Here is a 12,008-nt window from a genome sequence, read left to right as displayed (position 1 = left end):
TTATGCACTCCTACTTGCATAAACTGCTTTCATGTCATGTTATTGATTGTTTTGCAAAATCTCTCAGTTGATCTGGCTGGCAGGATACTAGTTGGAAACTCAGAGATAAAGTACAATCCTCTAAATGTTTTTCTTCAGAAATTAGAGTTATTTTTCCTTACATTGCCTAAAACAAAAGTGTGATTTCTGGCTCACACTTTGCATGTCAAAACCCAGCTTTTCTGTAATGTTCCTCCTGATTTATGGTTTTAAGAATGATTAAAAAAAAAACAGCCTTTTTTTTTTCCAAGCAGACATACAAATACGTGGTTCACAAGTTTTTCAATCTCATTTTTTAAAATTTGCTTCATGTTTGTTTTTTCTGTCCCAAAATAGATCATGATAACAAGACAGCCAGTATACCCGGGTTCCTTATATAAAAATTATTTCAATGCCTAATAAAAAATGTAATAATTGAGAAAGAGGAACTTATCCATTTGTAAAGAAATCTTCAAAAGTCATGTGAGATAACAACCACACATGATAAAAATTATTTGTTAAAGAAAGCATATCTCAAGCTTCCACAGAATTTCACTGAAAAGATGAAAGCATCTGGTGATGCCAGAATGGGCAATATAAACATGATTATGTGGATAGGTCTATTCACACACACAGAGTAATGAGAAAGTATGAACAAGCTCCCCGAGAAAGGCCAAAGATTTTGTGGCGACTTTTGTATCTCACCCCACTAATAATTTATAAACAGGAGGGAAGAAAAAGACTTAAGCAAGTTGTGTAACCCAGTCTAACACAGTCCCAGACATTACATACCGTGACTGCTTTTATAAAGGATCCCATAGCAACTTGAATTATTTCTGAAATGTCTGTTAATAATGTCTGTTATAAATTAGGTTAAATGTAATGTCAGGTTTTTTAAGCATCAGTATGCTCTCATGAGTCATTCTTACTCATACAAGCAACCTGTTTTTGGTGTAAAGGGATGATAGACTGATGCAGTGCAATTGTACCCCTTTTGATTTTTTTTAACAAAATTACTACTTTGCTTACTGTGTGCCTACTTGTCAGGTGAGAAGGAATATGTCCTAAAATGTTATAAATTCAAGCAGGAATATGAAGTTCAGTTGCAGTATTACATAGTCTTACAGACAATTATGGAGATCTGTCAAACTGAAAAATACCTAAGCTTTTTTCATCAGATCTACACAGGAACACTCTCTTTCACTGCAAAAGAGCATGTAAAGTAATAAATGGGAACTTGTGATATTGGAAAATAGAGAAATAAGGAAGACCTAAAGTGCAAATGAAAAAATATGTCAGGAAAGAAGAAAAGACATTTATTTTTTGCTAAGTCTTTGACCTACTCTGTAAGAGCATTCGTAAGTCTGCATTGCTATGTGTGATTCTGAAATGGTCTATACAGAAAAATGAATCAAACAATAACTAGCTAACTAAATAGAAATACAACAAAAATACCATATAAACAAACTTCTTTCAGAACTCAGTGTCCTGAATTTGAGATAAGAAAAATAATCTGCTTCAAATACATTAACTTTGTAAAAGCAATGGCATAAATGGAAGAAACAGAAGAGAAACAGTTGTGATACTTCAGAGAAAACACCACAACCTATTATTGGGCAAAAAACACAGGCTCCATTCTACAGCTCTTTGGGACACAAAATGTGGACAAGAATCAGAAAAGTGTCTGGGAGCAGAGCTAGGCTTCCAAAGACCTGCAAGAACAATTTAATCTTGGATACCACTTGTCCAAACTCGACAGCCCATGATTGCTCTTAGACATGCAGAGCAGTAGCTTTACACAACAGCTTCATGCTACGGTTCCTTTTGCCACTCCAAATTCTATCCAGCTCTTCGAAGATTTCTATGCTGGCTTTCTATTTGCAAAGTGCCTCTAAGCACCGAGAACCAAGGGCAAAGACAACAAGTGAATCTAATCTTTCCAACATTATGATATGGGGCAACTCCAAAATGAAGAAAAATGGTTTTTCAGCCTACAAAGACTCACTTCAAGGAGAAGACACATCTTCTTTCAAAGCCTTTACTTTTTTCTATTTTATGTATGTTTATATATAAATACATACGCTTTCATGTGCATATTTCTGTATTTGGTACATAGGCAGAAGCACAGAAACATATTGGCTTCCTGTCCTTTCCTCATTCACAAAATGCTGATATAATAGCTTATAAAGCAACCTCTTACCATAAATCTGGTTTTAGTGCTTTCATTTAAGTTGGTATCTAGAAAGAAATACCCGTACACATATATACATACATGTATACATAGATGTAAGTACATGCATGTGTGCATGTGCTTAGATAAAGGAGAGGAAACATTTTCATCCCTGTGACTCCCTGCTTAAGGTGAAATTCTGCCCGGGAGCAATGGTCAGCATACCCACTCTGCTTACAAAATGTTAATATCTGTTTCGATTTTTGATAACTTACATGATTCTTAGATGGTCACAGATTTTTATTGCTCTTCTATCCATCATAATTAACAAGAAAAGTGAAAGTCCTCTGAATTATTGTGACACTGCACAAGACCTAGTTTTCAGCAATGGATATCTTTGGCTGTTCACATCCTCCCAGTTTTGTTCTCAAGGTAGACAGGATGTGCAATGATGCCTGGTTTCAAAGTTATTTTTTTGGATCAATATTTTCTCTTTCAAATACAGCAGGAGTTTCACCTTAACAGAGTAACATGCTTCGAATTTATCTTTGACATTAAAAAGAACATGAAAAGTGTAGCTATTTTTGCACCACAATGAGCACCTAATATAATAAAGCAGACTGTTTCAAGTCATACAAAAAAAAAATTATTCTTTTGCTCTTCATCTGATGCCTTGCCTGCCAGTATTTAGGGAAAAGTTTTAATTTTCTACAATACAAATCACCGAAATTCAAATAAATGTTCTATTATTATTCCAAAATTAAGCCATGAATAGAACAACTGTGCACCTTTTATCTACTCTGGGGCATCACATAAGCACTGTAAATGCAAATATTGCAGCTACATACAGCATTCACACGTGTTAAGATTTACAGCTAGAATTAGTTATTTTGTCATTTATCGTATTATAGTTTGCCTGAATTATGAGTACAGCATCAGATTGGTAAGAATGGAAAATGAAGAAGACAGTAAGTAACATTAACCAGTAGTTAATTTATGTCAAGTCTAATCAACTAAACTGTGATATTATTGAAACTGTTGACTTTATACTCTATTTTGCTGTTAACACTTGAATTATCCCATGCCTATTGAGGATTGCAGGCTGAAATTCTCTGTCTAAACAGCCTGTCCCTTGCAGACAACAAAGTGAAACTCTTCACCAGCACTTCAAGTGCACGGGTAACCTTGAAGCTAAAGGTGAGCATGGTAACAGTAGTGAGAATATTGTCAGTCTCTCTGTCTGCTCAGTTGGTTCCACTCCTCAGGGCAACGGAAGTCTCAGCAGACTTATCTGACATATTCATATTGCAGAAGAGTTTTCATGCAGTAAGCATAACTTTTGGGGTAAGCAAGGAATGTTGTATGTTAAATATTTCAGTACAAACTTTATAAAAGGTAAACTCTGGCTGCTGAAAAGATGTCCAGATTTTCTCCAGGAAGAAGTGAGGGTATAGGAAGATAATTTTTTTGCAACATTTTTCTTTTCCATCCTATAGTGTACAGCAAATGAAACTTCCTATCAAGGGCATTTAAATGCTGCATTTCAGTTAGCCATGTAATCCCCCAAATTTTTTTTTTTTTTTTTTTTGAGAGTGTATACTTCCAAGTGCAAACTGCTCCTGGGAAGAAGGCATGAACACCAGAAATCCAGTAGCACTATTCAGTAAATCATATAAGGATTACTGTGTATGGCAGTCTGAAAATCAGCCAGCATGTCAAAGCTTTGAACAACAAACAAAAAAATGACAAATCCACGTGCAAAATAAAACAAAAAAAAATCCCCTCCAAATTGCTGTCAGTGGTGGAACTGATGAAATATTAACTCATATTTAGCCTCCTCTGAACCAACAGCTGCAGCTATTCCTTCCTAAATATCAGCTTCCCCAAAAAATATTTGCAATATACTCCCATGCTTGTCAAATCTCTCTCTTTATGCTCCTTTTTTTGCTTCACATGCCTGTGTAAGAGGAAGCCAGATGTGAATTGAAATGACAGAGTGGACAAAGCATACAGGCCAACCACCCAGCCATCAGGTGTTTGTATCTAGGAGGATATCTGAGGTCTCTAGTACCTGTCGAAACATAGATTTTCACAAAATTCATAAGAACTATGGATCCTCATGCATTCTTCAGTCAAATTTGGTTGAAACTGACAAATAAATATAATAAGCATTTGTTCAGAAAAAATGGCAGGTATAAAACGAGATGGAACACAGCACAGAATCCTTAGAAAGAATGAGAGAAAGAAACCTATCTTGGGATGTTATTCAGAGGAGTGGTATATAGCAGAGTCAGAAGGTAATTATTCTAATATTCATTACAGATTGAGTGCTGTATCCTCTCTTGGATCTGACTTTGAAAGAGAGATTAATTGCACTGCACTCCAAAAATACGAATGGTAACAGCCTGGGAAAACAAGCTCTGTAGAATAAAAAGTGAGATGAGTGGATATGTTTAATTTGGGTATAAAATTACAGAGATGGGAGATTATGTAAAAAAGCATTTAATGAAGCGATCAATTGCTCTCCATACCAGGAAAGAAGAGGTTGACTTCATTAGCAGCAAAAAAATCTGTACTAAATCAGTCAAACGAGTTTTCCAAAGCAGTGTGTGATCAGCTGCCATGGAGGCTTTTAACAGCAATTTACAGAAGCATAATCTCTTGTTGGGACTTTCAGCTTTATGTTTCTGTCACTGCATCTTAAACCTTTTTGTTCGGGGAGATTCCGGGGACGCAGTAACGGCCACTACAGTTACAGCAGCACAGTTTGGGCTCCATTTGCATACTTTGCTAGACTTCTAAAAATGCTTTCCACTGATAAATCTGAGAAAAATCCAATCAAGAAAATGTGAATCTTGATGTAGGCTTCAGTTAATTTTAGCTCAAGATCTGAATGCATAAAGATAGTTTGCTTGGGAATTTTAAAATCTAACAGGGAGAAATGCTTCTTGTTCATGGTCTCAGTTTTATGAAGCCAGTGAAACAAATTAAACTCAAAGAAAGTAAAAAGGAAATATTTCTCAAGTTTTTCCTTTCTGAGTGTTCCAGTCTAAAGATTAAAGCAATGAAAATTAAGCTCTATGTATGTATGTAGTAATTTCCCAATAAACATTAATAGTGAGCTTTGTTTAGTGGTTATTCCCCTCTTCAACCTCTCCCCAAATACTTTTTTAAAAAGCTAGTTAATGACTATGGAGGTGTCTCTTCATTTACGGAGAAGTGATTTTAGCCAGTCATTTTATATAGGGCAAATTGGTCTCAAACAGTTTTGTTTTGTTTTTTGATTTGTTTTGTTTTGTTTTTCACCTGGGACATATTAAAATTTCAGTCCTGCAAATCTGATCCCCTGTGGACATTCCGTCGTCACCTAAGCATTTACTTATTTCAAGTGAAACTTTTGCATGAGTAAAATCTCATGAGCAAATAAATTCAAAGTTCAGGACTTAGAACCACCTTCCAAACATAAGAGTTGAAAGACAGATTTTTCTTGCTTGTTACACCACAAAGTGGATTGTACTAGAAGATCCTATATAAGATTTAAAAAATGGAGAAACTCGTATGCAGCTGACATTATTTTAAAAATTTGGATTGCAATAAAATCATGTTAAATTAGCTTATAAATACATACTTCATTCAGGTTAATTCATCCATTCATTGTTATAACTAAATGTGTATGAAATTTGGGGGTTGGGTTTTGGGAAAAAGGAAATACCAGGATTACACTCCTTTTACATCTACACTTCATATCTAATTAACACATCCATTTCTTGTCCTTAATATGTTAAGTCTGACAAAAGCTATATTATGCCTACAGTCCTGCAAACCAAGGTACTAATGGAGCAATCATTCCAAACTTTGAAACAGCAAAGGAATAAATAGGAGATCTCTCATATTAGTCCTCAGCATGAATAGTATTTAACATGGCAATTGATAGGTGGATCAAAGAATCAACCAGAATGCATAATATCCCAGTTGTGTAGTGAAGTCTGCCCACATTATTCTTTTCAATCTGTTTATTCTCCTTTATGTGTTTAATTTTCCAAAAAGGAACCTCTCTAAATCCAGTGCTTTGAAAATCTAAGTAATGGTACATCAGCCACACTGTTAGGCAACTCTCGAACTGTTCTGATTGGTAAGGTATTGTAGCCATCCTTGTAAGAGTATTTCAGGGACTCAACCCTTACCACATGCATTTCTCCAAGTATATATGAGCAGTCCAATGGGAGCAAACACAATAACTCCCATGAAAAATGTGTGGATGGATCTGAGGCCAAGAATTACATCTATAAGAGAGGAAAAAGAGGAAATTCCACAATAATGACTGGAGCACTGTCAGAGAAAGAGTAGAGGTGCCAAGGCAGCAGCAGCTTCTTGAACTTCAGCCCTGAGCTGCACCATTTAAAGTTACCCTGTTTGGTTTCAAGTTCATTACACACGGGGTCAAAGGATGAAGAAGAGCACCTCGAAGATGACATTGAATTTTGCACCATTACAGCAAGCCAAGATTATGTTTGTGACCCGAAAACCTGTTCAAAAGATCTCAAAATCAGCAAATGCATCTCTCTGCTAAAAATTTCGGCGCCAGAAGCCATAGAATTGACTCAAAGTAAAAAGCATTTCAAGTGAATCACGCATCTGGGCAAGCCCAGACAGGACAGTGTTAAGTATCAGTTGGCCATCATAATGTTTATCTCTCTTTAGGAACTTCAGTGTCAACAGAACCCCTGGCAAACACAGACCAATCTCACATGCTGGGCCCAGACCTGTTCTCTTTCCCGTGGTAAAATTCCCACAGGTAGCAACGGAAATTTTACATTTAAGATCTGTGCTTCTCTGCCATTTGTGTGAAGGTCAGAGCTGAGTCTTCTGCAGACAACAAACATGATATTTCTCTGCATCGTGTCGTATCTAGAGAGACTCTGATGGACTGTCTGGGGAACAGGGGGTAAAAGAAAAGGAAAAAATGTGGCCTCACTCCCCTGATGCAATTTATGCACTGGCTTATCAATCCTTCCTAACCACCCCTCTATACCCATGGCCAAGTTACTCAACAGAAGTTTTCCCAATGCTCAACATCTGTTTTCTGCCATTCCTAAATTTCAAGTGGGTAATTCCTGAAAGACATCAGGAAAAACACACTGATCAGTTGTAAGAATTGAACAGAGTGCGGATGACCTCTCTCATCTACAATAAGCCAAAACTGACAGATAGCTTGAGCTGAAGCTCCTTCAGTTAAGCAACACCAATTTAGGTTTATGGGAATTTATCAGATGACCCCTTTCCAGTCATTAACTAGAACTCTCTCCAGTTCTCCAATGAGTCAGGATCTTCCACTAAATTCAGACCTAGGCTCCCTTAAAATGGAAATCAGCTGATGATAAGGTGGTTTCAGGAGCACTAGTAGAAAAACGTAGCCATTAACTAAGGTGTTGAAAACATTGTAAGTGAACTGAAGCTGAAAAGGAGGAATTTTATCTGTTTACATGTTTTTCTGTAGTTCCCACTGCTGAATTTCTAATATCATATTCAATCCAGAAAGCTAAGTATCCTCCAACTGCAGGATTGTCATACTACTTCAACCAGAACTCAGAGATTTGCCTTCTAGCTCTGTTAAATGGCCCACTTGGAGGCAGTTGTCCTCACTGAAGGCAAGTGTATCTGGTGGGACAATGTTTTGCACATCTTCTATGAGCTATATAGCACAAGTTATAAAACTTACCCATAAACACTTCAGAGATCATCAGGTGAAATACAAAAGCAAAGTGTTGCTTACAAATAATCATTAAAAGTCTTGCAGCTTGAGACATCTCTCTGTTATTTCATTGGCCCAACTATCCTGCATTTATTTTCAACAGAAAACATCGCTTTATACTCCTCCTAAAAATTACCATCGATTTGTTTGGGTGCCAAAGCCCTCCCATTTTCCATCCAACAGACATTTGAAGTAGATAGATGTAGCAATGGCACAACTCTTCTTTGCCTCTGTGAAATTATGCGAATGATGGGATTGTTTTCCATGAAGCTCCTTGTGACATTCATTGCAGAAACTGCTGTCCAAATCCAACAGAAAGAACTCAGACTCTCATCCAATGTAATTAGTATATATTTTAATATTTATTAATATTTAATTTCAATCAGAAAATAAATATAAAATGCACGTACAGAATATCTTTCATGTCATGAAAATAGAGTTTTATAATGAAATAGCAACTGCATCGCAGGTGTGAACAAAGCCAAGCCCAGCCTCGGTTGTCACCAAGCTATCAGAAGGACTCCCTTGCTACGAACAAACAATAATAATGTTTCATCTTAGGCTTCCATGATTAACCAGTATCCTGACTTCTGCAACGTTATTTTCATTAGGAAGATGAAAAAACACAGATATATACAATTTTTTCCCTGAAATCTAACAGAAAGAGAACAACAGCATTAAATCTCAGTCAACAGTCAACAGGACTCTGCATTTGAGAAGATCCTGGCAATTCCCTTCTCCCTGTGTTATTGCAATCAGTTAAATCCCTGACACCCCACAGCTTAGCTTTGCTGTAACTTCCCAGCCACCACTATTCAAGGCTGCATTTAATGACCCCTTCCACTCAGCCTTTTGGCAGAAAGGATGCCAAACATAGCTACTGGGCCAAATCAAGTCTCCAGCTGTCTCTAGTTTACCATCTGATAGCTGGCAGGCATTAACATCCTCGAGAATAACAATTCCATCCCTACAGCTGCCTTGTCTTCCACTGAACCTGGCAAAACATCACTAGGACTAACATTAGAAGAGTAGACATTCACAACAGGTTCAGGCAACTACATTTTGTAGACAAGGATGAAAAGAAAAACAATCAGGAGGTATGATATAATTACAGGGTAATAAAACTATAAATGTTGTTAATACATTAATTTAACATTTGGGTTTCTCATCTAGGTGTACAAATCCACAGATGTCCAATTATTACCATTTTAGTTTGGAAAAAGTAATTTTTTTGACTGATGCCTACCAATAGACACCTATTTTTTTCAGCAATGACAGAGAAGAAAAGGTATCAGAAATATTATGGAGGGAAGCTCATCTGAGTTACACAGTAAGGAAAAAGGATAAAATAAAACCTCCCATTAGGTCATAAAGATTTAATTTATCTGGGTATGAAAGCTGCCCTACTGGGAAAATTGTTTATATAAAAAGTAGGAAGGGCGAAATGCTACTGCTACCCTAAGAAATGTCCCTGACATCCAACTTTCTGATTCCTTTCTGAACATTGGTGCTGAAATTCTGAAACCCTCGGAAAACATTGTTTCAGATGAGGGTCATAAAAAGCACCATTGTCACATTTGTCCTGGCTAAAACCTTGGCACTCTCACAGCAAATTTCCACAGACAGCAGAAGAAAGATTGTTCTGGCTTTACTTTTAAAAGGAGAAGGGAAGTCAGCTAATGACAGTGTGAAGAGATGACGCTTGCAGGAACGGACGGTGTGACACAGAAGATCTGTAACATGTGGCAGGAAGGGTTGGGTGGGAGGGAACAGAGATGAAGGGACAGAAAAGGGGGGTAGATGCTAAATTTGTTCCAGGGAAGGACTGTTGAACACAAGGAAGGCTGCAGGAGTCAAGGATAGTTATGTAATTTGGAGAGGTGTCAGCTAATCCCGCACAAAATTCAGAGCAGGACCAAACTTTACAGCCAATAGAAAACTCACAGACGTTTGCCAGTTGCTGGTTTGAATAAAGTGGGAAACATAATCCTCTGAGAATACCAGACATTTGTATACCCAGAATAAGACTGAAATTTTTTTTTATTTGTTTCGTTAAAGCTACCTCTTCAAAGAAGAAGCACAATTGTTCTTCATTTACTTTATTTTTTTACTTGAAAAATACAAGGTAAAAATGCTTTGAATGAAGAAAGAAAAACATTAGCATTTAAATGGCTGATCCTCTGTGTTGAAGAGAGAGCTTATGTGTCTTTTTCTTGTTACAACAAATGCAAAGCTGCCATAAAGCACTCCACCCCTTATTTAAAGTGAGAGGTTTTGGATATGAAAATCACCAGACGAAAAGACATTTATGCCGCCTACAGAAGACTGAGACATTCCAACTTATGTTCTATTTCACTTATCAACAATAATAACTATAATTAACTCATGGTTCTGCTGAAGTCTGAAAAGTCTGTTGCAGTTTAAAAAAATAAAACAAACCAACACCAAAAATCCAAACCCCAACCAACAAACCTCCTGCAAAATGATATTTAAAAAATTTGATACCTACACAGTACTGTCAGGAATTCTGTACAAGCTTGTTAGGAATAATCTTGAACGCCTGATAGGTAGGAGAGAAACCTCGAAGTGACAGCAATAAGATAAAAAAAAAGTAAGGTATAAAGATAGCCATTAGAGCAACAAGGTTTAGAGATTACCTTGTGAGGTTTAGGGATGCAATCCCATTTTGTCCTGTGGGATGGAATGAATGTATGCTGCTGTGAATTTCACTGTATTCTCCAGTTTCTGGAGAAACTGCTTCTCTGCTTTTCTTTTTCGCTTTTCTGCATAACTGTACATACTAGTTTAGTAGAAGTACTGTATTTTTCAAATGATCAAATGACCCTTTGCTGATTATCACTTTGAAAGCTCATTATTAGGAATAAATAATAAGGGTGTCTGATGAGAGGAAACATAATTTAACCCTTCAATGCAGGCAGCAATCTTTTCAAAAGCCATTTTACCCCAGATTTTCCTTTGGAGAGAACACAGTACTTACTTACTTTCCTAAGAACAAGAAAATATCAGCTTTGAGCAACATTTGAAAAGAATATGAAAAACTGGATAAAAGTGGAAACAGTTGAAAAGCTGCAGTTTCTTATGTGCTTGTTATAAAATTTCATCATCAGCACTTTCAAGAGTTACTATGCAAAGGATAACAGTGCCCTTTGCTAAAATGAATTCTCTGAGCAAATATTGCCACAGTTACTTAGAAGGATTGCTATATTTTTTTACCACACCCCCTTAATAGAAAAAGGAAACTAATTTTAAAAAATGCTATAGAGAACTTAATCCAATAATATGTTTTTATAAAAATTTCTCTCTGTGTATATAAAAATATATATATATACACATAAATATAAATGTATATATATAAAAAAGTAAAACCCAGCCTTACCTACAGTGAAAAATCTTGCAGTCATGTAAGAATGAAGTGAGATGAAGCCCTTACTCATAAAGAGAATCAGATCACAAGAGGGAAGAAGGTGAAATCAGGAAGCTAGTTCCTACTTGAAAAACCAAAGCCGTGAGGAAGGTTCTAAGTTTGTCTATGAATCAGCCAAACATCTGATCTTCGGTGGTAATTAAGTGCTGGAAAATAAATGCATCTGGAATCTTTTTTCTGGAATAGGAGGTAGGAATATAATAGAAGCCACATAAAATAACAAAGCTCAGGAGCTTTTGGTAGATGACTTCTGTCAATGATTTAATAATTCCTTGGTAAAAATTAGAGACTATTGAACACAAAGGAAAGAAAGTTAAAATTTTAGCAGCAGACAATACTTTTTGATCTCCACAAGTAAAGGAAAAATGTGCAGAATTACTGAAATAGTAGTATTACATTTTTAAAAATGAAAGTGCTCCAATTTAAAATGTTTGTCAGCTTTTTTATCATAGACATGATGAGCAGCTGGAGTGTAGGCTTTTTGCAGGCTTTCTGCAATTCACGGATAACACAGATGTCACAAACTGACAAGAAATGCGAAATACAAATCAAAGCTGAGGCACTTCCAATTTTCACAAATGCAACAAAAAGGTAAGTCCAGGCAAATCTAATTGTCTTGGTCT

The 12,008-nt window shown here is 36.4% G+C and overlaps 1 long non-coding RNA gene across 1 annotated transcript in view; it reads right to left on the bottom strand.

The window, feature by feature from the left end:
• LOC121662422 overlaps positions 1-11,463 on the bottom strand; it is a 30,614-nt gene extending 19,151 nt beyond the window's left edge. The window contains exon 1 of the long non-coding RNA XR_006015288.1: positions 11,338-11,463. This is a non-coding gene — a long non-coding RNA (uncharacterized LOC121662422). The remainder of the gene's footprint in view (positions 1-11,337) is intronic.
• Between the last annotated feature and the right edge of the window lie 545 nt (positions 11,464-12,008).

This window comes from Corvus kubaryi, unplaced genomic scaffold (genome assembly GCF_017639235.1).
Source record: "Corvus kubaryi isolate FWS band 111438036 unplaced genomic scaffold, C.kubaryi_AGA036_p1.0 37249, whole genome shotgun sequence".
NCBI classification, from domain to species: Eukaryota; Metazoa; Chordata; class Aves; order Passeriformes; family Corvidae; genus Corvus; species Corvus kubaryi.
This window is presented reverse-complemented; position numbering and strand designations above follow the sequence as displayed.